Source organism: Balaenoptera physalus (genome assembly GCF_965194825.1).
Source record: "Balaenoptera physalus genome assembly, chromosome: 10".
In the NCBI taxonomy this organism is placed as follows: Eukaryota; Metazoa; Chordata; class Mammalia; order Artiodactyla; family Balaenopteridae; genus Balaenoptera; species Balaenoptera physalus.
In genome coordinates, this window is record NC_138889.1 from 83295386 (window position 1) to 83322744 (window position 27359).

Consider the following 27359-nt stretch of genomic DNA (forward strand, 5'->3'; position numbering starts at 1 on the left):
TATGCTTTTTTTTTTTTTTTTTTTAATATAATTCCTTTTTATTTATTTATTTTTGGCTGTGTTGAGTCTTCGTTTCTGTGCGAGGGCTTTCTCTAGTTGCGGCAAGCGGGCGCCACTCTTCATCGCGGTGCGCGGGCCTCTCACTATCGCGGCCTCTCTTGTTGCGGAGCACAGGCTCCAGACGCGCAGGCTCAGTAACTGTGGCTCACGGGCCTAATTGCTCCGCGGCATGTGGGATCTTCCCAGACCAGGGTTCGAACCCGTGTGCCCTGCATTAGCAGGCAGACTCTCAACCACTGCGCCACCAGGGAAGCCCCCCGCTGTGCTTTTAAAGTCGCACTGAACCCAGCATTTGAGTGAAGATGGCCGCTGGGTTTAGGATGGACTTCCAGCTGCCAGGCCCAGCCAAATGCCGCGGGAACAATCGGGATCGCTGGGACGGTCTTTACGTACGTGTGCGCATGCGCTTGTGTGCGTCGGAAATAATGGGCACGTGAGTGCAAAGGTTTACGTGTGGGCCCCGACACATCGTGTGTGCACGTAAAATACGTGAACACACACATCTGTTTGTGTGTTCTGTGCTACCATCACATCCTGTACTCCAGCGAACACGCATGATTTGCAGACGCAGGAAATGCCTTTGATGTCACGCATGCTTCTTGTCCATTCTTGGCGCTACGCATGGTGATTTACAAAGCCAGCCTCCCATATTTGATCGAGTGAGACCTGCCGCGGAGCCATCAACCCGTTGGCTTTGTAAATATTTTCAGGGCTCCAGTCACAATGGGCACTGAGAGCTCTGCGAAGATCAAAGGCATCCTCTGCCGTGGTATTTGTAAGAGGAAGGGATGCAGCCAAGTAGGTGTGAGGGTGTTTGTAGAAACATTATTTGAGAAGGGCGTGGGGGCCAGAGGATCACCTACCAAGACTACCCCCCACCCCACCCTCCCCCGCATCGCTCTCACCCCGCAGTTTGGGGCTTCGGCTCCTCTCCCTGTGGGCCGATTTCCAGCTGAAGCAGGGAGGGGCGATTTTAAGGAGCTCGATGCAGTGTTTGGCAACTTAGCTACTCATCAGTGTCAGGCTTTAATGTCCTCCTAGTTCTAATAACTAATTGCTGGTGATTCCAGCAACTGCTCCCCTCTCGTTCTTCCTGAGGCTTTTGATGTATATGCTTCCATGAGAGTTATTCATCATGTTGTATTACAGAAATCTGTGAATGTGCCTGACTCTCCTGCCTCCTAGTCCTGGAGCTCTTTAGGGTCAGGAACTCTAGCTTGTCTACTGCTGTATCCTCAGGCCTTAGCCCAGTACCTGGAACCCAGGTGATGGCCAGATTCTGAGTTAGGGCCTTGGTGCTGTAACCAATCCTTTCCTTGAACCCTAGAGCCTTAATACCAAGATCCCCGTCTTACGGCCTCACTCTAGACCCTTGCTGGAGTGACTTGTCTGCGACCCCAGGTTTTCCTTCTGGGCACTAGGCAGTGTCCTCCATGACTTCCACCAGTTCTTGCAGAAGCCGAACCACTGCCCCTGCCTCCCAGCCTATGGCGGATGGCAAACACGGATAACTTAAATTGAGTGCCATCGAGGCTCTGCAGGTGCAAGGGGCCTGGGGCACTCAGACTGCTGCCTGGCTGAGGCCACCACTCTTGAGATGCCTGCACGATGTCTCAACGTCAGATTGCTACTTCCTAGTGCTTCAGGAGTCTATGGAGTGGCAAGGTCCTGTCCTGATAAAGGATCATCATAACGATGATTATCATTTGAATGATAAAGCTGTTGGGTATCTAGTACCAAGTGTTTTATGTACTTTAATTCTCACGAGAAGGTTCTTTCATCCTCCACTTTACAGATGAAGAAACTGAAGCTCAGAGGGCTTAAATAACTTGCTTGAGGTGACACAGCCTCTGAAGTCAAGACCAAGGGAAGTGGCACAATGGGGTTGAGGGGATATAGGTTATGGGCTTGGTCACTAATCTGCTGATTCACCCAGGACAACACACTCTTGGAGCCTTATCTGCAGAACAAGGAACACGAGAGCTACCTCCGTGGGTTATTATGACAATCCAATGAGCTGTGTCTGCAAAGCTTCTAGTTCAGAGTTTGATGCTTCGTAGGTACTTGCTCGATAATAGTTTGTTCCCATTTCTCCTCTTCTTGGCTTCTTCTAGTTCTATCTTGAGTTCAGGGACCCTGACAAAGAGACAGCACACTGATGTAATTTCTGATCAAAACTGTCAGAGTTAGACTTTCCTCTTGTCACCTATTTCGTCGTCTCTAATGGGACATAATGAGAAAGCTGGCATTCACCAGTCTCTAAAAAATTTCCCTCATGACAGTAAATGTCCCCCCCCCTTACTGTTAGATCATTGTGAATGTGACAAGAGAGAGCCTTATTGAGAAGCAATTATCCTGAGCAAATGAATTCCACACAAATTCAAAGGCAAAGATTACAATGAGAACAGGGACGTACATTATTAGGTAATTAAAGTGGAAATCAAACAAGGATTAGGAACTCTGCGTCTCAAATATTTAGTTGTCATAACTGCCTAATTAAAATGGTTTTTTAAGCACTCCTCCCCCCTCGCCATGAGTGCTAGAGGGGTTCTATTGCCCGGAAGACAATTGCAGCACTTATACTTACTATAAACTTGAAGGCTGACCCCTGGCAAACCTTTTCCCTGAAAGAAAAGTTACTCTGCCTCTTCATTCATGCCTTCATTTAGCAACTACAAAGTGAATGTCTTTTATTACACATTGTTTCATAGGCAGACTTGGGGCCCACACCCTGGAGGTAAAAGGGAGGGGGAGGCCTTCAGAGCCAAGCTGAACTGACTTGCATTACCCAAAAGACTGCTCATAATTTGCCAAACCAAGAGGGAGCCAGGGCCAGTTGCCTGCACATGGAGCTGGGCCATGGCCAGAAGGTAGGTCAGACTGGAAGGAATAAGGAGGGCAGGAACTGAGATGAATCACACAGCAGAGCAAGTCTCAAGAATGGGCCAGGTAATGGACAGTTGGATTTAGTCTGTAAATACAGAGGTTCCCTAGGATACCTGTTGCTCATTCAGCATCTGTCTTGCTAGACTGAATGCCTTTTAAGGACAAGAAACACGGCTGTATCCCCAATGCCTAGCACACAGTAGGGGCTTTACAAATGTGTTGTTTAGTTGAATTAAATTAAAATGACATTCCTTTGATGTAGACCCTGATGTACTTTAAGAGGAGAGAGGCTTTGGAAAAGTTAAGCTAAGATGGACACCTACTAAGCCTGGCCTATAGTAGCTGCTCATTAAGAATGTGTTGAGTGAATGAATACATGAATGAATGAACATCAAGGACTGTTCTACACACTAGAATAGAAAGATGATTAATGCATGACTCTTGCCCTTGAATAGCTTCTAGATGAATGAGGGACACGGATTTGTGAGCAGTTAATGAGAACACTACCTAATCTGAGATGAGTCATACCATTTATCAAGCACAAGAGCTGGCATTTCATTTTCATTAATCTAGAGACTGCTGCCCGGATCATTTTTGTGGATCTAGAGACTTTATCTCCTCAACTTGAGTGTAAACTTTTTGAGATCAGAGACCTGTATAGTAGAAGGCTATCACTGGATGAAGGCATGAATGAAAAGGCAATGTAACTTTCCTTCAGTGTAAACATTTGCCTGAGATTGTTTTTATATTGTGACAAGTGCTGGGGTTGTCTCCCGGAATAAATCCTAGGCACTGCATCCAAGTTTTCCTCCTTGCTTAACAAGTACTTTTTCCTCTGACATTCTAGATATCTCTAAAAATTGGGTTGGAATGCTCTTAATAAATATCTGCAAACACTATGACAGATACTAACGAGAGAAGGACAGAGGCATATGATTTGATCTCTGCTCTCAAAGGCTCATCCTCTAGTTGAAGAGATAAAGCCTCGATCCACCAAAAAGATCACGGTAGCAGCACCCAAGCAGAGAAAATGAGATGCTAGGTCTCATTGTTGATAAACAATCCAGCCTATCCTCTCCCCCGGCACCAAGCTTTTGCCAGATTCACCATTCCAGTTCTTTAGTATCATTGCCCTGCTAAATGAGTCGGTTAGGCTAGGAACATTGATTTATTAGAATGGACCTAAGTTTCCATCACTCTGGGTTAAAAATAAAAAGTGTTGAGGGCCTAGGGCTGTCACAAAGAACCCCAGGGCAGAATAGGTGACAAGCCACATGAGATGTGTAGGTAACTGATGAGATGTCAGAGGTGGGTCAGGGAACAATTCACTTGAGAGGTGCTATTTGAACTGTGCCTTGAAGGATGTATAGAATTCTCTATGGGGAAAAGTGTGAGCACAGAGGGGAAAAGTGAGGAACTACACTATGATTTGACATGTGTACCTTATCTTAGTTCATCCTCCCAAGAGTCTAATCAGGTAAGTCCGGCTAATATCCGCCTTTGCATTTGAGGAAACTGAGTTCAGTGGGGTTGAGTTCCCTGCCTACACGACATCCTGAACCAAAGTGGTCAAGCCAGGCCCAGAACCTGGTTGTGGAACTTTGAAACCCACTCTCCTGCCCTGCAGAGTTCTATGCCGGGGGGCTGGGTTTGATAGAATTGGAAAGTAAACTTGAATTCACTGAAATCAATAAGCTAGAGCATTTATAAAAATAGAATTGGAGCCCTTTTCTAATTTTCTAGCCCTTTCATTTGCTTTCATTTGACTGAGTCGTGTAGTTATTTTTGCCTTCACTTTGAAAGTGAAATCTCTGCAGGTTGGGGAAGCAATCATACGACTGACAACTCCAGTTGCATTCAAAGTCCAGGTCAGCTATTTCCAATGTCTGACTTCTGAAAGAAAGCAATCTTCTTTGAGGAGAGATTAAGAAACTGTGGTAGGAAAATGGGGGAACTGGGAGAAAGGGACCCAGGAAAATCATAGGCTAAACATAACTTTGATTTTCAACATTCACATCAACCAGACACAGAGAATTCCGGTACTAAAGTTCCTGCAAAAACTGGGAGTGGGGGGTCTCTGGCATTTTCTTAAGAGGAGCTCAAATGATAAATAGAAAGAATTGCTCCAAGTACCCCAAAAGAAGGACTTAGAGGAGAAATAGGAAGAAATAAATAGAAAGAAAGCTCAAAAGAAGGAGCCATGATATTTTTCAGAGTAGATACAGAGATGCTTAATAATTTACTTCATTGCAGGATCCAACATAACACTTGAAAGCTTCAATAAATAAGCATAATGGGTTCCCTTTAAAAATGTATTGGTTGGCAATTTATTTACTCTTGTATATGTACCTTATGGTATGTGACATGTTGCCCTTCCTCTCTTCGAGGAAAAGTGTTCTATAGGAGGCTTTAATTAGTGCTGGCAGCTAAGGCCAGAAACTCTATCCTTTTCATATTTAATTTCTCTTGTTCTGCATAGTGTCCTAGGTCTATCTTTCTTTCTTTTCATCTTTTCTTTTCTTTTTTTATCTCCTCTCTCTCTTTCTATCTCTCATTTTTTCAGTTATCTCTTTTCTTTCCTTCCTCTTTCTCTCTTTTATCTGTTTCCTTCTCTCCTTTCTTTCCCCTTCCTTCCTCCACCTCTCCCTCCCTCCTTTCCCTCCTTCTTTCTTTCTTCTTCTTTCTTTCATTTGTTCCTTCTCACTCATTCATTCACATCTCAATGAACTTCAACAAATCTGACCCCAAGAGATCCCAACTGCATGGGGGAAAATATATGGGAAAACTATGCTACAGTATTATTAGTATTATAAATGATATATGTAGGAGGTACATATATTAGGGTTAGGTAAAATTCTAGGCACATGAGTGATATATAAGTGAAAGTTAATATAAACTTTTTAGAAAGCAATTTGAAACTATATAGCCAAAGCTTTAAAAGTGGACATACACATTGACCCAGTAATTCTACTTTGGGAAATCGATCCTAAATGATGGAAGAAAAAATAAATCCCTGAATATGGAAGAAGCTGTTTCCATAAGATATTTAACATTCAAAAGATGCAAAAGATGTTTATCATAACATTATTTATTACAAAAAGCAAACAAAAGTAATTCAAACTTGTTTTTAAAAAAAAACCCTAAGTTGTTTAAAAAATAATGCTGCATCTACTCAATTAGGTCAGTTCTACCTGAGGTAGGGATTGGAGGTGGATTCTAGAAATGCTTCCTGGAAGAGTTGACAAGTAAGCAAAATTTTGGGTCAATAAACAAATAATTACTCCAGAAACAGCATTAACAAATAATCTTGAGCAACTGCCAAGGGATCTGCAATATATAGGTGTTTTAACATACTTGTCTTTTATTATTCTTTATTGAACACCTACTATGTGGCATTTTGCTAGATTTTCAACTTCTGCTTTGACATAGCTAATCTTATTTAAGTCTCCCAAGAATTCTGAAAGGTTAGTATAAGAATCATTATTTTAAATGTCAGGAAAATGAAGCTCAGAGAAAAGAAACAACTTGCCCAAGGTCAAACAAATAAGCCATAGTCGTGGGATTGAAGCCTAGGTCTCCTTATTCAAAGTCTGTGCTTGTTCCAGTGTCTTGGCTGACCTGATGAGGATTTCTATATTGGCACACAATGAAGCATGCAAAACTCATAAACATCAAATACATCTGGAAGTGGAGAGGGTGGCCTTGTTCCTAGGCCATTGTGTTAGTTTTTTTCCCATTTGGAAAAAGGCTCCACACCATTCTTATTAAGTGAGCAGTGCTCCTCTTTGGAAAGCCCAAATTAAGACAGTAGTTATGAAATGTAGTTATTAAGTAGTTATTAAGACAGTAGTTTCCAGTCATGAAATCATGGCAACGTTTGCTTACTGTGGTTAGTCCGAAAGGCTGGTCAGGGCCGCAATGTACCGTACCCTTAATTGAATTAGATGTGTCAGCAGTTTGCACCACAAGTAGTCTCAGCCGCCCAGAGGAAGGTCATGTTTAAAATACCATCCCTCTCTCTTGATGCCACTTGGCCTAATCAGACACTGTCACCAAAGAAAAATGACTACAATGATATATCTCGTGGCGGTTTCCAAAGCATGTCTACATATATTTGGATTCTCACAATAATTGTGTAAGGTAAGACCAAGCAAGCTTCAGTACCCTTGCTTGACAGATGAGGAAATTGATGTCTGGTAAATGCAAATGCTATGGCAGTGCTGTAAATTGGTGCATTCATTTTGGAAAGTAATTTGAGCACACATATACAGCAACTTAAAACTATGCCTATTCTTTCACCCTAGAGATTCCACTTTGGAGAAACTGTCCTAAAGAGAGAACACAAAAATAAACAAAAAGCTGTGTGCCCAAAGACAATTATAACAATATTATTTGAAATAACTGTTAGGGAACTGTTGACCAAACCACCGCCTTGGCAAGGCCCACTTGCCTGGTGCTGCAGAAAACTAACCAGGAGAATTCGGGAGGGGCCAAAAGAAGGAGGAGACGACCAGCTTCCCAGGGTCCTTCTTGCTGGAATCCATCCTGGTTGAGAGATGCATACGCCACCAGGAAGGACCCTGAATCAGACCGAATATGGGCCAAGCAAGATAACTGGCCAGAGACAACCTGGAAACTAACCCCATGACCGTAAAACCTGAGACTGTGAGTCACGTGGCAGAGCAGTTCTCCTGGGTTCCCTTACCCTGCTGCTCTCCGCCCAGGCCCCCCTTCCCAATAAAGTCTCTTGCTTTGTCAGCACGTGTGTCTCCTCAGGCAATTCATTTCCGAGTGTTAGACAAGAGCCCGCTCTCAGGCCCTGGAAGGGGGTCCCCTTTCCTGCAACATGACAGCAACTGGAAACCACCAACATGTCAACGCCTTCAGGAGGAAATTAGATCATGAGAGTGGAGCCCCCATGAATGAGATGGGTGCCCTTATAAAAGAGAGCCCAGAGGACTCTCCAGACCTCTTTCTGCCATGTGAGGACACAATGGGAAGTCAGCAGTCTGCAACCTGAAAGAACCTGACCATGCTGGTACCCTGATCTTGGACTTCCAGCCTCCAGAACTGTGAGAAACAGATTTCTGTGGTTTATAAGCCACCTAGTCGATGGTATAGTTGTTACAGTAGCTTGAACTGACTAGGACAATATCTCTGTAAGACAGGGACTATTATTACAGCTGAAGCTGAGGCATAGTAACTTCCCTCGGTCTCAGTCCGTAAGTGGCAGGGCTGGGCTGCAAGCCCAGACATTCTGGTTTCCGAGCCCACACTCACGCACACTGCTCTGCTGGCCTCTCTCTGACAGCTGAGAACCACAGAATGCGTACTAGGTTTCCAGTTCTTACCTAGATCATCTCATTTCATTCTCCCATTAGCACTATGAGGAATATACTACAATTATTCCTACTTTTACAGATAAAGAAGCTTGTGTCTGACGATATTAAGTTCTTTGCTTAAGGTCCCACAACCCTGATGCAGGCAGGCTGACTCCAGGGTCCTTGCATTTGATGACTACGATAAACTGCCTGCTTCTTCTTGGTATTCATTTCTATCTTTCCCTAAACTTTCTGCAATGAAGATGCTTTTTATTACGATTTCAATTAAATGTTCATCCTGCTGCCTTTTCTTGTAAGTAGAGTTTTATTGGAATTTACATGTAAATGTAAAATTCATTTGCATATTATCTATGGCTGCTTTTGCTACAACAGCAGAGTTGAGAAACTGAGAGACAGACCGTATGACCCACAAACCCTAAAAAGTTCACTATCTGACCCTTTATAGAAAAAGTTTGCTGACCCTTGATTTTAATCCTCAGTGAGCTTGTAAGGGTAACAAGGGAACTAGAATCCCAGTCTTCCAACCATCAATTTCTTGAAGGCAGTAGGTAGGAAGGGAAATGAGGAAGCGTGGCCTCTAAGTACATTTGTAGGTGTGATACAGTCATGCCTCAAATCTGCAGCTGGCCCTCACTCTTTTCAGACTAGATCAGACTAGCAAAATCTAGAACAAATGGTGTGACTAGCACATTGTTTTCTTCTCTAAACCATTCCATGAAAGCCTGGACAACCATAAAAGTGGCAATGAGTGACTCTGGCGTCTTTTGTAAATTACCAACATTAAAACCACTTGGAAAGACATGGGTGTGTCCACAGGATAAAAAATTTGAGCAGACAAGTGGGAACTGAAAGTTTTAAAGAACATTCCAGTCATTTCAGAAGTTTCCCATCTAAACAGAAACTCAATAAATAGAAAGACTCCCCTTTTAGAACTAGAAGAGTCTTTCTGCCAGTGGGCCTTGGGGGCATTCCTGTTTGGGAAAGGAGTGGAGTAATACTTAGCACCCCCTGAAATTGAAACAAAGTGTTCAGGGGCTAAAGAATAGACAATACAACCTCAGGACAGTGAAGCTAAATTACAAGCGCCTGAAAAACTGGAGCCAATCGGGATTTATGCTAGATCAGTCTCTGCCTCCTTAGGCTGAGGCTGTTCTTGTAAACACAGAAAGAAGTTTAAGGAGATCTAAAGAAGTGAGAAGAAAAACATCTTTTGCATACTTCTGTATGTTTTACATACTGTGTTAGACTGTCCTCATGCATTATCTTATGACTTCTATTGGTGCTATACCCAACTTACAGATGAGGAAACTGAGGCTCAGAAAGACCAAAGAACTTGCTTAAGATTACACATCTAATAATAACAATAAGAAAGACTCACTTAATGCTACATGGTATAGTAGTTTAGAGGATGAACTCCAGAGCCAAGAGCTCTGGGGTTTGTATCTCAACTCTGCCTCTTACCTTGAGTAAACCACTTAACTTCTCTATGGTTCATTTTCTTCACTTGTAAGTAGGGTTAATATTTGCACTCACCTTGAGTGGACATAAGAAGTAAATAAGTTAATTTGTATAGTGCTTAGAAGACTTTCTGGCACATAATAAGTGTTTAAATTAAAACTATGTACTAGGCAGTGTCCTAAGTACTCCTTATACATTACTCATGTAATCGTAACAACAACCCTATAAGATAGGTACTCCCCCATTTTATAAGTGAAAAATCTAAAGCCCTAAACAAACAAGCAATTTTCTTAAATGGTAAAGCCAAGGGGCAAATGCAAATAGCCTAATTCCAGAGCTGACACTTTAACCATGTCACCCTGCTGCCTTTACCTGGTGAGCAGTAGAGGTCTCTCTGTTTGCCGTGCTTATGATCTAGATGTTTTATGACTTGGCACCCTCCTTGGGGCTGCAGCTCTGTTTGAGCATGTGTTCCATCACGGGAGACCCAAATGACCCCGAGCCTCAGACTCTGGCTCACCTGCTAGGTCAACTACTATCTCCTGTCTCCTGTCTGGGTTTGCCCTGCATCTGGACCTGAATCTAAGGCTCTCTCTTTATCAACCCTCAGAGGCTGTGTGTTATTTTTGTATTAGTGGAGAGACACTTTGCTCAGGATAGTTTCCAGCTGGGCCCTTTTAATGCCTTCAGTATGCTCTACAAAGAAGACTGTCTAGGAAGGAAATTTGGGCAAGAGACCGTATAGTAAAGTAGAGAAGCCATGGCAGTTGGAATATAAGGATGAGGCTCAAGCCCTGCGTATTAATTTGCTCGGGCTGCCATAACTACGTACCACAGACTGGATGACTTAGAAAACTATTCCTCTCAGTTCTGGAGGCTAGAAATACAAGATCAAGGTGTTGACAGGGTTGGTCTCTTCTGAGGCTTCTCTGCTTGCAGATGACCATCTTCTCCCTGTGTCTTCATATGGTTTTCTCTTTGTGTGTCTGTGTCCTAATCTTCTCTTCTTATGAGGACACTAGTCATATTGCATTAGGGCTTATCCATATGACCTCATTTTACCTTAAGTACCTCTTTAAAGAGGCCCTATCTTGGGATACTGTCACATTCCAAGGTACTGAGTATTAGGACTTCAACATTTGGACTTTGGAGAGACACAATTTAGCTCATAACAACCAAACTCCACCACTTTTTAGCTGTATGTCTTTGGGTAAGACATATAACTGCTCCAGTCTTTAATTTTCTTCTGTCTGTAACATGGAACAAGAAAAAGACCTACCTCACTGGAGGATTGTTGTGTAAGGTAACTGTGCCAACATTTGGACCTGAAAATTTTGCCTCCCAAGACTGTAAAAAACATAGAGATAATGGTAATATATGCAGAATCCTTGTCTGATTTTGGACATTGTACTTTAACAGGAACATTGGCAAATTGGAGTAGCCAGTTTGAGAGGGACCAGAATCATGAAGGATCTGGAATAGAGGACATGGAAGGAACCGTTGAGTAAACCTAGACATTTAACTCAAAAAAGACGAGATGGGGAGGGAGGATGCAGAGAGCCATCTTAAAATACTGTACACTATTATGGTGAAAAGGGGATGGAATTAGTCTGTTTGGTTTCAGAGAGGAGATCCAATGATAAAAATGTATAGGGAGGAAGATCTGGGCCCAACAACGAGAGGAGTTTCTAATAGAGCATCCAAAGTTGAGGTACTGAGTTTTCTTTCTCAGACGGTGTTAAGACCCAGGTGCTTTTTTGAGCATCTGCTCTGTCATATATGATGTTAGTCAATTTCACAGAGTGGCATAGAGAGAATCAATCCTGCACTGGGTGGGAGGTTAGAATAGCTAGCCTCTGAAGTCTCTCTAATTTTGAGGTTCTGTCTCCTGTAAACTATATTGTCTATGAGGAAGGAAAACTTACGTAAGCAAATTTTAGTTAATGGAGTTCTCTTAGAAGGAAACAGATGCTCATGAAACTTACTGCAAACAGTATAAATTTCTCATAAGGAACTGGGACTGGAAACTAAAATGTTTTCAGGCATAGAAGCAATTTCTCTCTCTTCCTTATTGTGCCTGACTCTCCAATGCCCTAGATTCCAGGTCACATTTCAGGCCCAGCACACTTAGCTACTCAGCTAGAACTTCTGACTTTCAAGTCCCAAGGAACTAAGCTTGAGTAGAATGCTCATCCTTGGTTCACTGAGCTGGTAAGGGCAGGCTTGGATGGAGGGATTCCATGTTTCAGGAAGCTGTCATGACCCATCCTTATAAGAGTGGGTCAAAGCTTTCTGAACACGGGGCTGGGTAGCTGCCCTAAATCATGTTTACATGAGGATTTCTCAAACACCTGGATAGAGACTTTGGACTTGCTTTTCCTTCAGAGATTCTGATTCCATAGGTATTGTGTAGGGTTTGGAAATTTATATTTTTGAATTACTCTCCTGGGTGATTCTAACGCGAACCACCGTACTACACTGTGATTCTGTCCTTCATGGTGCAAACTTCCCCATTTCCCAATCAAAACACACCCTTACCTGTGGGGAAATGGAAGCCCTCCCACACTGTTGGTAGGAATGTACATTAGTGTAGCCACCAATGAGAACAGTATGGAGGATACTTAAAAAACCAAAAATAGAGTTACCATATGATTCAGCAATCTCACTCCTGGGCATATATCTGGAAAAGATGAAAACTCTAATTAGAAAAGATACATGCACCCAAATGTTCATAGCAGCACTATTTACAATAGCCAAAACGTGGAAGCAAGCTAAACGTCCATCAACAGGTGAATGAATAAAGAAGATGTGGTTATATATACACAGTGGAATATTACTCAGCCATAGAAAAGAATGAAATAATGCCATTTGCAGCAACATGTGTGGACCTAGAGATTATCATACTAAGTGAAGTAAATCAGACAGAGAAAGACAAAAAGTGATGAGTGATATCACTTATATGTGGAATCTAAAAAAGCGATACAAATGAACTTATTTACAAAACAGAAACAGACTCACAGACATAGAAAACAAACTTATGCTTACTAAAGAGGAAAAGCAGGGAAGGGATAAATTAGAAATTTGGGATTAACAGATACACACTTCTATGTATAAAATAGATAAACAACAAGGACCTACTGTATAGCACAGGGAACTATATTCAATATCTTATAATAACTTATAATGGAAAAGAATCTGAAAAAGAGTATATACATAACTGAATCACTTCACAGTACACCTGAAACATTGTAAATCAGCAATCAACTATACTTGAATTTAAGAAAACCACACACACTTTTACGTCATAGGAATGTATCTGTACCTCTCATACAACATCTATCATATTATTCTTACTCTAGTTTTGTCTTTTTAAAAATAATTAATTAATTAATTTATTTTTGGCTGTGTTGGGTCTTTGTTGCCGCGTGCAGGCTTTCTCTAGTTGCAGTGAAGAGGGGCTACTCTCTGTTGCAGTGCACGGGCTTCTCACTGTGGTGGCTTCTCTTGTTGTGGAGCACGGGCTCTAGGCACACGGGCTTCAGTAGTTGCAGCACAGGGGCTCAGTAATTGTGGCTCACAGGCTTTAGAGTGCAGGCTCAGTAGTTGTGGCTCACGGGCTTAGTTGCTAGTTTTGTCTTATATCTCTAATTTAGTTATGTGTTCCTGGACGGCACAGATTATTTCTTCCAGATCTTGCCAATTCCTACGGCATTTACCACAGTGCCAGCACAGTGCTGATTTCCCATAGAATAAATATGGTTCTGAGAACCTACAATAAGCTACATTAATAAGATGTTTTCTACCTCCCCAACCCAGGCAGGGAAACCCACTTGAAAATGCCTAATTGTTCTGTGATTCGGCATAGCTGGGTAGTCAGGCTGGGATGAGGGTGATTAATTACAAGTGGCCCGCTGTGCTGCCCCAGAGGCTGGTAGCCTATGTTACACAGTCAATTAGCTACCAGACACAATCATCTAGGTTGTTATTTATTACCAGGTATGTCTGAGCAGTGAATCCTGTGAGGCAGAAAACAAATGAGGGGATCTGTCACCGTGGGCCTCCAGGCAGAAAAACCAGAACACATGGTGGGGGGACTAGGGACCCCTGAACAGGGGCCATTCTCTCCAAGTCAGGCAGCTGGAGAGGTTCCAGGTCCTCCCAACCACCACAGCTCTCAATACACAAGATGAGGAGGAGCTAAACAAATTCAGTTCGACCAGGGTGTGCCAGACAGCAGCGAGGCTCCAGGGTAGAGAACACAGAAAATAAGATCCATGCATGAGAAGTCTACGAGCTGGTGGTTGAGGAAGAGGCATGCACTGGATAAAAGAGAGATGACAATGAACGCTTTAAGTAGCTTTCCCTGGCCTCAGTAGATGGGTTGTAGATGAGAAATCAAAAGACAGCTCATGAATGCTGTGGATCATCATTATTGGAAGGCAGAAGAACATCACTTTTGACAAAGATGATCTGGAAGGAGGTGGAAAGCCAGCCAGATCTGGAGAATAAAAGGAAGAGCATTGCAGGAAAGAAGGGGAAAAAGAAAGCTTAAGCTTTGTAGACACCTCCTCTCAGACATTGTTCTTGATGTTGCTGAAAGACAGTGTTATGTAGTGGAAACACCATGCATACTGGGGCCAGATTCAACCTGACTTTGAAAATCCTGGTTTCTGCCACTTACCTTGGGCTAATTTCTTAACCCATGTGGGGCTGTTTCCTAATCTGTAAAAAGGGAAAAAGATATTTATCTCAATGTGTGGTTATGAAGATAGAATGAGATAATCATGTATGTGGAACACCTGGCTGGTTCTCAAAAAGTGATAATTCATGTTATTATTACTGCAGTTCAAAACAGACCCACAAAGCTGGCTTATCCATTCCACAGATGAAAATGAGGGAAAAGATGTAATTTATCCAAGATTACAAACTGGTAAATGGCAGAGTTGAAATTTAAACTCATATCTGTTTGACTCCAAAGTACATGCCTTTCCCAGTACATCTTAAAGAGAATGGGGCAACACAGTTTATTTAAGGGAAAATGGGTACAAAATTTTGTGTAGAAGTGAAAGTTCATAGAAAGAGGTGTGCTTGCGCATGCTAAAAAGTTAGTCCAGGATGAAACTCACCATTGGCTTCAATTGCTTTGAGCTCCCTGCCCACCTCTGCCCACTTCTCCTATACCGCTTCCCGTCACTTCCTCTGGCCTTGCTTCCACTGGCTTCTGTTTCTCCCTGTCATCCTTATGCCTGAGGATCCAGGGCAGCTTGGCAATACGTTGGAGAATTTTTTCCCTTCTTAATAAACTGAGCAGATCCCCAGTAGAATTTTCCAGACCTCAGATACTAAAGACACAGCTCTGTAATGTCACACTTAGCCCTTTTTCTCCACAAGGGGATCCCACACCAACAGAGAAGCAGGGAGAATAGAGTTAAGAACCAGTTTCTGAGAGGGTTGGGGACCAACAGCTCTCCTTTGATCCTGGAGCCCAGTGACAACGTCCAGTTCCTTAGGCTAGACTCCTGCCATTGTGATGAATTATCTTTCTGGTGTCTACTTAGGACCATTTGCAATTTTGCTCCAAATAAGTCCCACCCATCCACACTTCCACATGAAACTTGTGTCCACTGGTGTTTGACCCTAGGAACTGAGAGTCAATTTCTCTCTAGGAGGCTCTTCAGCTTCCAAGTAACTTCTCATGGTACAGCTACTGTGATGAGGTGGTTACATACGTCCACTTTCTAGTCACCCCTGAATATCAGTTCCAGGGTAGCTGTTTCCCCTGTTGCAATATTATTACTATTGTTACTCTTTTAGGTACCAGCTCTACAAGCCAATTTTCTTAGCCAGGAAGCACAGATTCTTCTTTTTCTTCTTCCTCTTCTCCTCTTCCTCTGTACCCTCCTCCTCATCTTTCTTCCTCTTTTAAAATAGAAGTAATTGTATCGCTGGGTCTTCTGGAAAGAAATCCCTGCCATTTCCTCCAAAACTATAATGGCTAACATGGGGCTAAACGCTAAATCTCTAAACCAGGACTTAAAAGAAACTTAGAACTAAATTCCCAGGAAGCATTTCTTGGCCCTTGAGCACTCTTACATGGGAATGATGACTGGGGGCTCTTCTGCTAGAGCAATGGTTCTCAGAGTCTAGCTTGCATTAGAATTAGTTTCTAAAATGTCTACCATGTTCCCTGGTGATGTTGATGCTGCTGGTCTGGGGACCACTCTGAGAACCACTTTATTAGAAGACCTCTTTACTTCTGCATTGCTGAAGTTTAGCCGCTATATTAGGATTCTGGGAAGCTCTCCACTCTCCCTTCTGCTGACCTTCTGCTCTTAATTAGGGCCAGGAATGGTCTCTAGTTGGCTTTTCCTGACATTGACTTTTCCAAATGGTGAAAACAATCTCCCTTTGAGAGTCAACACAAATGGCACCAAAGAATGACTCTATTTAGGCACGCTCCAAAATAAGTTGACTTCTCAACCTGAAAAGCTCATTTAAGCCCAATTCCAAGGGGAATGTCAAGTTTGTAAATTATATGGAAATCTTGCACGACAGGGAAAGTAAATATGGAAATACTATTAGAAGTGTCATGTTTCCTTTTCCTTTGGGTTATAATGTCAAAAAGAGGACGTTCACTTACTTGGCCACTTTATGTTTGTTGTTTAACAATCCTCTCCCCTGATGCTTTATTTATGCATGCATAAACTCACATAGCCAAAGGCTATATGTGCATTCTCCTTATCAAATGATCTGGTACATTTGATTTTTTTTAAAAAAACACAGCTGAAAATTCTGCTTTGGTTCAGAAAAGAGAGGGTAGATAGGGGAAAGAGATTTTCTCCCATTTTACTCAGAGGCTAAGATGAAACTATAATTGGTTCCCTCTGCATAGGATTTCCCTTAAGGGTTAGTTCTCCTGAGTAGGATACTTTGAGCAGGGCTCTCCATTCAGGACATAGGGCTTGGGGCAACCCTGAGCAGTTCAAGGCTCGGAGACAGTGTTTCCCACTATAGCTGGCACCACAGGATGTGCACAAGTATTAAGTAGGATGAGTTTCAGAATCAAATACATTTGGGAAATGCTGGAATAAGCAGTTAAAGAAGTTTATTTATTACAGATAGGACTTCTCAGAGCCTTTATCTTGGTAGTGTTCATTATGGATCTCTTAGAGAAAGGATAATTCTGTAGAAGTCTCATAAACTTAATTTTTGAGTAGGAAATACAGTCATATGATTCAAAACTCAGAATGTATAAAAGGGTATACACTTCAAGAATCTTATTTTCTTCATCCAGTTCATCTCACTACAAGCAACATTATTTTCTTGTATATCTTTCTAGAAATACTTTATTTGTATATAGCAAATATATATATTTTTCTATCTACTTCTAAACAAATGGTATCATATTATAAACACCAGTCAGTATATCCCTAATTTTTCTCTTACCAAATATTTTTTCCATGTCAGTACATTAAAAAGCATCCTTATATTTTAATGACACCATTTCATGGCTGTGCCAGTTCTTTTGTGATAATGCAATTTTTTTCTAATTTTAAGTTATTAGAAACATTGCTGCAATACATAATCTCATATAGAGATATTTTTACATATGTGAGACAGATTCCAAGAAGTGAAATCCTCACATCAATGTATATATAATACAGTGTATGAGAGTGCCATATCAAATTTTTGGAGATTTGCCAAAATGATAGGTGAAGAATGATTTTTTTGGTGTAGCAATAACTTGCTTTTTTCTTATTAAGAACAATGTTGAACATTCTTTCATATATTTAAGAGCTGTTTATATTTACTTTTCTGTGAATTCTTTATGAAGTTTGCTCTTCTCCTGTTGGATTGTTGGTCTGTTTTTATTGATCTGTAAGAGCTCTTAATGTATTACAGAAATTAGCCCTTTTTTAGATGAGTTGAAAATATTTTTCCTATTTTTTTCTTTGCCTTTTATCTTTGATTCTGGTGTATTTTTGCCATCCAAGACTTTTTAAATGTTAACAAAATTATTAATTTCTTTTTACAGACATCTAGATTTTAAGAAGTCATAGTTTAAAAGCTTTTTTTGCTCTGAAATTGCACAAGAATTCTGCCACAGTTTCTTTTAGTACTTTATTTTTAAAGATTTTATTTTTCTTTTGATGCAGACCATTTTTAAAGTCTTTATTGAATTTGTTACAATATTGCTTCTGTTTTATGTTTTGTGTTTTTTGGCCATGAGGCATGTGAGATCTTAGCTCCCCAACCAGGGATCGAACCTTCACCCCCTGCATTGGAAGGTGAACTCTTAACCACTGGACCACCAGGGAAGTCCCAGTACTTTTATGTTTTCATTCTTTCTTTTAAACAGTTGATTCTTTTGAAATTTATACTGGGATAAAGTATGGTTTATACATCCATTTTTTTCCCATATGGTCAACCATTTGTGCCAACAACAATTATTGGATAACCCATCTTGCCTCCAATGATTTGAAATACCACTCTTTATTATTTATTAAGATCCTGTGAATATTTAGGTCTATTTCCAAACTTTTAACTGTTACATGGATCACTTTCCATTCATGCATCAATAGCACACTGTTTTAATTATTAAGGCTTTATAGTATGTTTTAATGTCTGGTGGGCTTGTTCCCTTGTCACTCTTGTTTTTCAGAATTTTCCTGACTATAAATTATTGTTTATTTTTATGATGAACTTTAGAACTAGCTTGTCTGATTGTTTAAAAAATTTTCAATTGGTATATTTCTGGGATTGTTTTAATCTTGTAGATAACCTACCACGAATTGACATCTTCTGAGTTTGCAGTTTCCTGTCCAACAAAATAGAATGCTTTTTTTCCCATTTGTTTAAGCCTTTTTGAATCCCTCAAAAGAGTTTTTTTTTTATTATCTAGATCTCACATATTTCTTGTTAAATTTATTTCTAGATATTTCATATTTTGTTGCTATTGTAAATAGTCTTTTCTGCTATTAATATGAGGCTTTTTTTTTTTTTTGAAGAGACTAGTGGTCTGTAGGACCACCTTGGGAAATTCTACTCCATTTTGTGCATCCTCTGTGCTCTAAACAGTGTGTGTCCTGGATGAGGAAATTACAGTTCCACAGAGCATCCAGAGACCGTGTGAGGAAAGGGAGGAGGAAGACCGTTCTTTAGCCTTTGGAAGAGTTGGATAGTTTTGGTCCCATTCTGTGCTGTATAGAAGTACTCATAGAATATCTGAACTGGAAGATTGTTAAAAGATCAAGCGATTAAATTCTCTCATATGGAGATGAGGAAAAAAAATGATCAGAAATAAAAAAATGGCCTACTGATATTGGGCAGAGCCTAGGTTCTGGTCCACATCTGTGAATGTCTGGGGCTTCCTGTAGCTTAGCTTCTTTGCCACCTGTAATAGACAAGACCCTCTTATGCTGTCCTGAATTTCTTCATGATTTCCTGAGGGTTTGAGGGAGTGTACTCAACATTTATTTTGTCCTAATTCTGTACTAGACACTGTATCACCTACTGCATCTACACTGGTCTTTTTGACACTACACATTCCCATCTTCTGGCCCTGGGCAATCTTGACTGACCTGCCTTCCTATTCCGGTAGAAGCTTTATCTCTTTTCTAGACCTAGACAAATGATTGGGTCAATTTGTCATTGCACGTGCAGTCAAAGCTTGGTTGTCTGGTGTGTGTGACACATGGCTATGGTGCAATAGGGACCTGAAATGAGCTCTCCTATCCAAAGGGGTTCAGAAAATGAAGAGTTGCTTCTCTCGTTGAATAGCAACAGGGTCTAGAACCCCACATACTCTGCTTCCTCCTTGATTCCCCAGCCCTTCCCATTTCAGGTAATGGGAGTTTGACTGTGGAATTGTTTAAGCCTGATTTAGGCTATTGATGATTCTTCAATCTTTCTTTGACTTTCATGAGGATCTCCTTCCCTCTCCCTTTCTTGGTCAATCAGGAGTTGAGTGCAGTTTACCATCAAGGTTTTTTATTGATGATAATCACAGCATTAAGCTTTTTCCATACAACCTGGTGGGAGGAGCACTGACTTGGGGAAGCAAAAGCCTCAGGCTGATGATTTGCTCTGATGTCTACTCTTTGCGTGACTTGACGATGGTCACCTAAACTCTCAGGTTTATTTCCTCCTCCCATCAATGGGAGACAATAAATGAACTGTGGTAAAATATTACTCAGTAGTCAAATTATAAGAATTACAGTGATATGCAAAAATCTGGGTGGATCTTAGTAATATACATTTTGTGTTTATTTTTACTTCGTTCGTTTTGAAGCCAACTCAAACTTACAGAAAATTTGCAAGTACAGTCCAAATGCCTTTCTTTTTTTTCTGACTCATTTGAAAATAATTTGCCAATCTGATACTCTATTACCTTTAAATATTTTAGGGTATATTTTCTTCATAGAAGGGCATTCTCTTACATAACCACAGTACAACCATCAAAAATCAAGAAATTGCATTAATATTTGACCACCATGTAATCCTCAAACTTCATTTAAGTTTTATCAATTGCTCCAAAATGCCTTTTAGAGCAAAAGAGTCTAGTTCAGAATCACATGTTACACTTAGTCGTCATATCCTTTTAGTCTCCTTCATCTGGAACAGTTCTTCAATTTTTCTTTGACTTTCATGACCTTTATACTTTTGAAGATTACAGCAGAGTTATTTCATAGAATGTCCCTCAGTGTGAGTTTGTCTGATGTTTTATCATGATTAGATTCAGGTTATGTATCTTTGGCAAGAATATCCCAGAAGCAATGCTGTACTCTTTTCACTGCATCCTATCAAGCACATGATTTTGATTTGTTCCATTGCTGATTAAGTTCACTTTGATCCCTTGATTAAGACGGTGCCTGCCAGGCTTACCTGCTATGAAGTTGCCCTTTTTTCCTTCAGCAATATAATTTTAGGTAAAAATAGTAAGTCCAGAAATTTTAAATGGTATAATGCCATTTTATAAAGTTAAAAATAACTAAAATTTTATAAAATGATTATTAGGAATATATATAGATGAGACAAAACCACATAAAAAAGAAAGCAAAGGAATGATGAACACAAAATTCAGCTTGGCAACTATATTTGGTAGAAGGAGGTGGAGAGGTGGGGAGATGAGAGGGGAAGGAATGCACAGGTTTATATAAGTTATTGCCAAGTTCCTGGTGTATGTGTTGGGTGGTGGGCTCAGAGAGGCTTATTTTATTGTTAAAAACAAACAAAGTAAGAAGTAAAAGAAGGCTATGCTTGTACCACTGGTGAGAGTGAGTCAAGAACCATTGATTATGATTAATCCAATTCTATGCATTTAAGGTCCCATTTTTAAAAGTTAAAGATTATTTGATAGGTAGGAAGTAGAGAGATATTGGAGAGTGGAAGAGAGGAACTTCTACTTTCACGCCGAAACCTACGGCCTTCAGCCCTAGCAACGGGGATTGTGCTTATATGAAGGAAGCCAAACACTCCACATCCTTCTATTCCCTTAGCCATAGCTGATGGGTTGGAGCCCAGAGAACAGACTGTACAGACCTAGGAAAGCCACAGAAGCTTAGAGCATTTTGATAATAAAATCTAGGAAAATTCTTCTTCCTGGAGCAATTTTGCATCCCCAGGACATTTGCATTTTTCCAGCTTCATTTCCCTTTTGCAAGAACGCATGTGGACTTCCCAGTCCTCTACCTTATCCAGGCCCTGGCTCATGCATGTATGGCTTTGGCACAGTTGATAGAAGACCTAAATAGATATTTCTCCAAAGAAGATATACAGAAGGCCAACAGACACATGAAAGAATGCTCAACATCATTAATCATTAGAGAAATGCAAATCAAAACTACAATGAGGTATCATCTCACGCCGGTCAGAATGGCCATCATCAAAAAATCTACAAACAATAAATGCTGGAGAGGGTGTGGAGGAAAGGGAACACTCTTGCACTGTTGGTGGGAATGTAAATTGATACAGATGGGCTTTTATTGGAAAGAGTCCTTGGTTCTAATCCCAGTTGCATCTTTGATCGCTAAGTGACCCAAGGCAAATTATTTCTCTTCCATAGGCCTCGATTTATCTAGCTGGGATTATCTACCCTTTTTTTTTTACTCCAGAGATTCTGATTTAGTAGGTGTGGGTAGAGCCCAGGTCGGTGTATTTTGAAAAAGCTACTCAGATAAGAATCAATGTACTTGTTGATCTCTACATCTCATTCGCCCTCTAATGGTCTTTTGCTTTCCTGGGGGTTACGCTGTGTGATGGATGTCCACTGAGGTGAGTTTTCTTCTGGAAAGTGGTCACACTCCACAGAGGTTGGTAGCCAAATGCTTGCCCTGTGACTCCCACCCTTAGCTGTAGCTAATTTATCTAGGGGTTGTCACCTGACTCAAAACAGGTCAATTATAGTCTCTTTCCTGGGAATTTGGAATTGGGACAAAGAGATTCCAGTCTCAATCTTGGGCATTCTCTTGAGTCACAATGGAGATTTCTGTATGGTAAGTTTGGGGAACAGAGAAAAATGTTAGAATGAAGCTGTTGCACTGAAAAGAGGAGAGAGTGCACAATGAGTTCTCAATTGTTCTTGACTTCTTGGTTCTAGTCCCTCGGGATGCCTGGTTTCCTTCATGCCCTTATGTGATGGGTAATTTTATGTGTCAACTTGACTGGGCTAAAGGATGCTCAGATAGCTGGTAAGTCATTATTTCTGGGTGTGTCTGTGAGGATATCTCTGGAATCAACTGAATCAGTATATTGAGTAAAGAAGATCACCCTCCCGAATGTGGGTGGCCATCATCCAGTCCACTGAGGGTCTGAATAGAACAAAAAGGTGGAGGAAGGACAAATTCACCCTCTTTTCTTCAGCTGAGACATCTATTTTCTCCTGCTCTTGGACACTGGCGTTTGGGCTCTTGACTTTCAGACTCAGACTGGGACTTACATCATCAGTCCCCAGATTCTCAGGCCTTTGGGTTTGGACTGAATTATAACACTGACTTTCCTGGTGTTCCAGCTTGCAAACAGCAGACTGTGGGACTTCTTGGTTTTCATAACCACATGAGCCAATTCCTGTAATAAACCTTTATATATATATATATATATATATATATATATATATATATATATGTACATATATATATATTCTATTGGTTTTGTTTCTCCAGAGAATCACACTGACTGACACATTTTGGGTAGATGAGATGATGAAATAATAAAGCCTCCTTTATTTTGCTTAAATAGCCTCTTTTGAGATAACTTGCGTGGTAATTTGCTCTCTCCTGTTCACCACTCAGCTCATCCTGTTTCATCATGGACCATAAGAACTTCACTGTGGGTTGATGGATTATAGACTGAATAGCTATAGCTAGAAAAAAACCTACTGAATTGGGGGTTGGAAGTGGGAAAGTCAGAGGAATGTAAAAGTAAGCTAAAGTTCTTAGCTTATCAGAGGAGATAAATCTTACTAATTCTACACTTTAGAAAAATATATTTGAATATGCATATTAAAATTTTGAGAGTAACCACTGAAAAATTGAATGTAAATATGTATTTCCTTAAAGTAATTGGAGTAACACAAAATAGGCAGAGGAAACTTTAGACCTTTTAATATTATAGATCTCCCCATTAGAAAAACAAAATCAAAACCAGGAAGTATCCCTCAATGAAAAGATCTATGATATTAAATCAATAACGAGAAGCCACTTTTGTCCTACCAAATTGACAAACAAAACAAACAAAAAATATAATATCTAGTATTGGCAAGTGTATGGAGAAATAAACTCCACATGAACCTTTGGTGTAAATATATATTGCTACAATCTTTCTAGAAGGAAATTTGGCAACATATGTCAAAGTTGTGATTTTTGACTCAGAAATTCTACTTCTAGGAATGTATCCTAAGGAAATAATTAAGAACATATTTATTCTTAATTATGAATGTTAGTATTCATTCTAACATAGTTTATAGTAGTGAAAATGTTAAAAATAACCTAAATGCTCAAAATTATGGTATTGTTATAATAAATCACACTACTTTCATGCTTCAAAACACTATGCAGCCATTATCAATTATAATGTAGGTTAGTATTTATTAATATGAAATGGAAAGACATTCACAATAGTTTGTTAAATAAGAAATAGCAAGATACAAAGCAATATGGATTGAGCTTTTATAAAATTAATATGTATCTCTATATGCATAGAAAAACACTGAGAAGAACTCATACCATGGTATCAACTGGTGCGTTTTTCTTTAAGATATAAACTTGATTGTTCATTTTCTTCTTTTTGCCTGTCTTCTACAGTGATATTTTTATGATATAATAATATCCTTTTCAATGTGACTTAGAGTTTACCTGGAGCTTTCACACTTATGATTCCATTGGAGCCATGTAACAGCTCAGGAAGTTGAGCAAGGAAAATAGTTTCGTCATCCACTTTTACCCAAGAGAAAACAGAGCTAGTAAGGGGCATAACTGGTATCAATTCTTGGGACTTCATCTAAGGCCAGTACTCTTTCCCCTGCACCATGAGCGAATGGTACAGTGGAAGTGCCAAAATTCTCAACAAAAGGATAAGCCAGTTGGAAATATCAATAAGATGTAGTGTGACACATTAAATTCATGTGGGTCTGTGGACAAAATGGGAACAGAATGCTAACCAAGAACAGAGGAATACCACAGGTGCATGCATAGGAATTGTAGCTATGCAAAAAGAAATATCGACACACACACTCACATACCTATCATCCTGGGAATATATTTATAGAGATATTAAGAGACTGGAATTTTTCTGTATAAAATTTTGAAGGTGCATTCTGGGTGGTGAAAGTAGAACCAAAGTCTGCCAATAAATGGGCAAACCAGGGGACAAGAAGTCAGATCATATTAAGTAGAAGGAAGAGCAAGGGATTGGAGTGGACGGTGGGGGTAGAGTGACCAGCTGTTCTTGTTTGTCCTGGACAGAGGGGTTTCCTGGAACCAAGGATTTTTTAGTGCTAAAACAGGGAAAGTCCTGGGCAAAATGGGACAAGTTGGTCTCTCCCGCATTGAGGAGAAGTGGGGATGGGTTGAGGCAGAGCTCAAAATTTCAGAAAGCCAGCAAAAATAGAGTGGGCAGGTCAAAAAGCTGGACAACACTTGTACCCCTCTTTTAACTTCTTTTATTTGAAGAGGCAAGGGTTTGCTGTTGTGTGCTGGCTGCTAGAGGGAGAGAATGCATGGCAGGACTATAGCTAGGTTCTAACTATAGCTGGGCCAGGGGAGGGATTTGACTCAGTTTTCTTGGAGATCTTTTATTTCACCACTAGGCTCCAGTCTCAATTTACAGTAGAGCTTAGCACTTGAGAGCTGCTGAGTTGGGCATCTGACACCCTGGGTTTACAACTTGGCTCTATGGCTGCCTTGCTGTGTGACCTGGGGCTAGTTCCCTAACCACTCTTTGCTTCAATTTTTACATCTTTAAAGCAGAAATAATCATAATCCTACCTTATAAATTTGCAATGAGCATCCAAAGACATAATACTTGTAAGTATAGTGCCTGACACATATCATGCTCCCAAAATGCTAGCTGTTGTTAATACAACCACCATGACCTGGAAACAATAGTAGTCCTAGTGGAGTTGGTGGACATTTGCTTTCTTTTTTTTAACCATCTGGGCACAAAAGTCATTCTATGTTGAAATGGTCTTCTAATTTCTGGTTCCTATTCCAACTGCTTCTGATCTTATTTCCATTTTCTGTCCACCCTCCACTCTCCAAACTTCTCCTTGCCAGGATTTTTCTCTGCACTTTATCCTTTAAAAGTGTCCTCAAGCTTCATTCCTTTTTGCAAAGGTACCATTTCACCCTTCTTCTGCAGTACCTCCAAGGAACATGTTTGCATTATCAGCAAAGACCTTCTAGTGGCAGAATATCTCAATTGAGAGGCACTATGAGGTTTGCAGATTATGCTTGTAGACCCTTCCACTCATACTGCAAGACCCTTCACTCTCACCCCTTTGATGACTAGGAAGAAGGTTGGTCCTTGCTTACTTTGTCTGGATGTGGTCTTCATGGGGCTGAGAGATGGCAAGCAACCATAACTGGGTCAAATCTGCATTGGGCAGGTGCTTGGCCATTATAGCCAATAGGGGAGAGGTAGGCCTCAATGTAGGAAAAAAGAAGAAATTTTTGAACTGATCTCTGGAAACCTCAACCCATAACTGGTTTTTAATTTTTGGAAGTGCCCTAACCTCAGTTGTCAATACTATTACCAGCAGAAAATAAATAAACAAAACCTACATAGACATGTGGGTTTGGTTGTGTAAGGTGAATTGTCTTTGTGGCTACATGGGGGCATTTCCAGAGAATTTCCCATAAACATTAGTGAGACAAATACTGACAACTGGGAAATGCTAAAGCTGGCTAATGCAGGTAGGAAACAGGATGAGATCTTCCTGATCTTGCATGGTATTGAGACAAATTCCACTGAACATTACTCTGAAGGGGCCTTTCCCTGTCAAGACTTAGTCCTCACTATGAGCATTGGATAGCATTACCTGAAAGCACCCCACACTTTCCCTGAATTTCCAAAGGGCTTTCACTCAGTCATTCATTCATTCACCATTTATGAAGGCGCTGAGTTGACTCAGGGATATAGGGATCCATAAGACATTGTCCTTTCCCTTGAAAAGCTCACAGTCTAATGTGGAAGATAGATAGTAAACAGGTCATTATTCTTAGAACTGTATACCAAAGGTCTGGGAGTGTATAAGAAGGGGTGACTGTGATAGGCCTCAGGGGGATGGGTTGAAGTTCGAAGGAAAGTCTTTCAGAGGGGATAATGTTAAAATAAACTTCAAACTGGAGTCTTTCAATTAAAACAGGGGAAGTGATGATGGGATGGTGCCATCGGAGGAGGTGTTTTTAACAAGAATACAGAACATTAAGTACCCACAGACCATGCAGAAGATATACACGGGGAAGGTAAGAGTGGAGAAATCAGGGTGGGACATGCAAGGTTATGTAAAACAAACGAAGGACTGTGCACTTTATTCTTTAGGTCGTGGAGAGCCATTGAAAGGTTTTATATAGAAAAGATTCATCGTAGGAAGCTTGCTCTGGCAACCCTGTGAAGGATGAGTTTTATGGGGATAAATTGGAGTTAAGATTGGTTAAGAGGCTCCTGTAATAGTTGAGAGTAATACTGGCCTAAACTAAGGCAATGTCAGTGGACATGAAGAGCAGTAACATTTGAAAATATAATAATAATAATATCATGATAGTAAACAATTTCGTAGCATAATATACGGCACTATTTCTTTCTTTTTTTTTAATTTTGCTGGTGAATTTTATTAAACACTTAAGGAAGAAATAATACACATTTAACATAAATCTTTTCAAAAAATAAAGGAGAAGGGATGACTGATCAATTCTTTTAATGAGGCCATTATGAACCTGATATTAAAATCTGAGAAAGAAATTGGAAGAAAGAAAGAAAGAGAGAAAGAAAGAAAGAGAGAAAAGGAAAGAGAAAGAAAATTACAGAAATGGCTTATTGATATATGCAACAGCAAGGATGAATTTCAAAATCATTGGTACATAGTTTACGATTCCATTTACATAAAATTCTAAACAA

The 27359-nt window shown here is 40.4% G+C and overlaps 1 long non-coding RNA gene across 1 annotated transcript; it reads right to left on the minus strand.

Moving 5' to 3' along the window:
- On the minus strand, nucleotides 1-26643 carry LOC309667935. The gene is made up of 2 exons (XR_014268005.1): nucleotides 12285-26643; nucleotides 1-2196 (listed from the first exon to the last, which is right to left on the minus strand). It is a non-coding gene; the product is annotated as an uncharacterized lncRNA (long non-coding RNA).
- Between the last annotated feature and the right edge of the window lie 716 nt (nucleotides 26644-27359).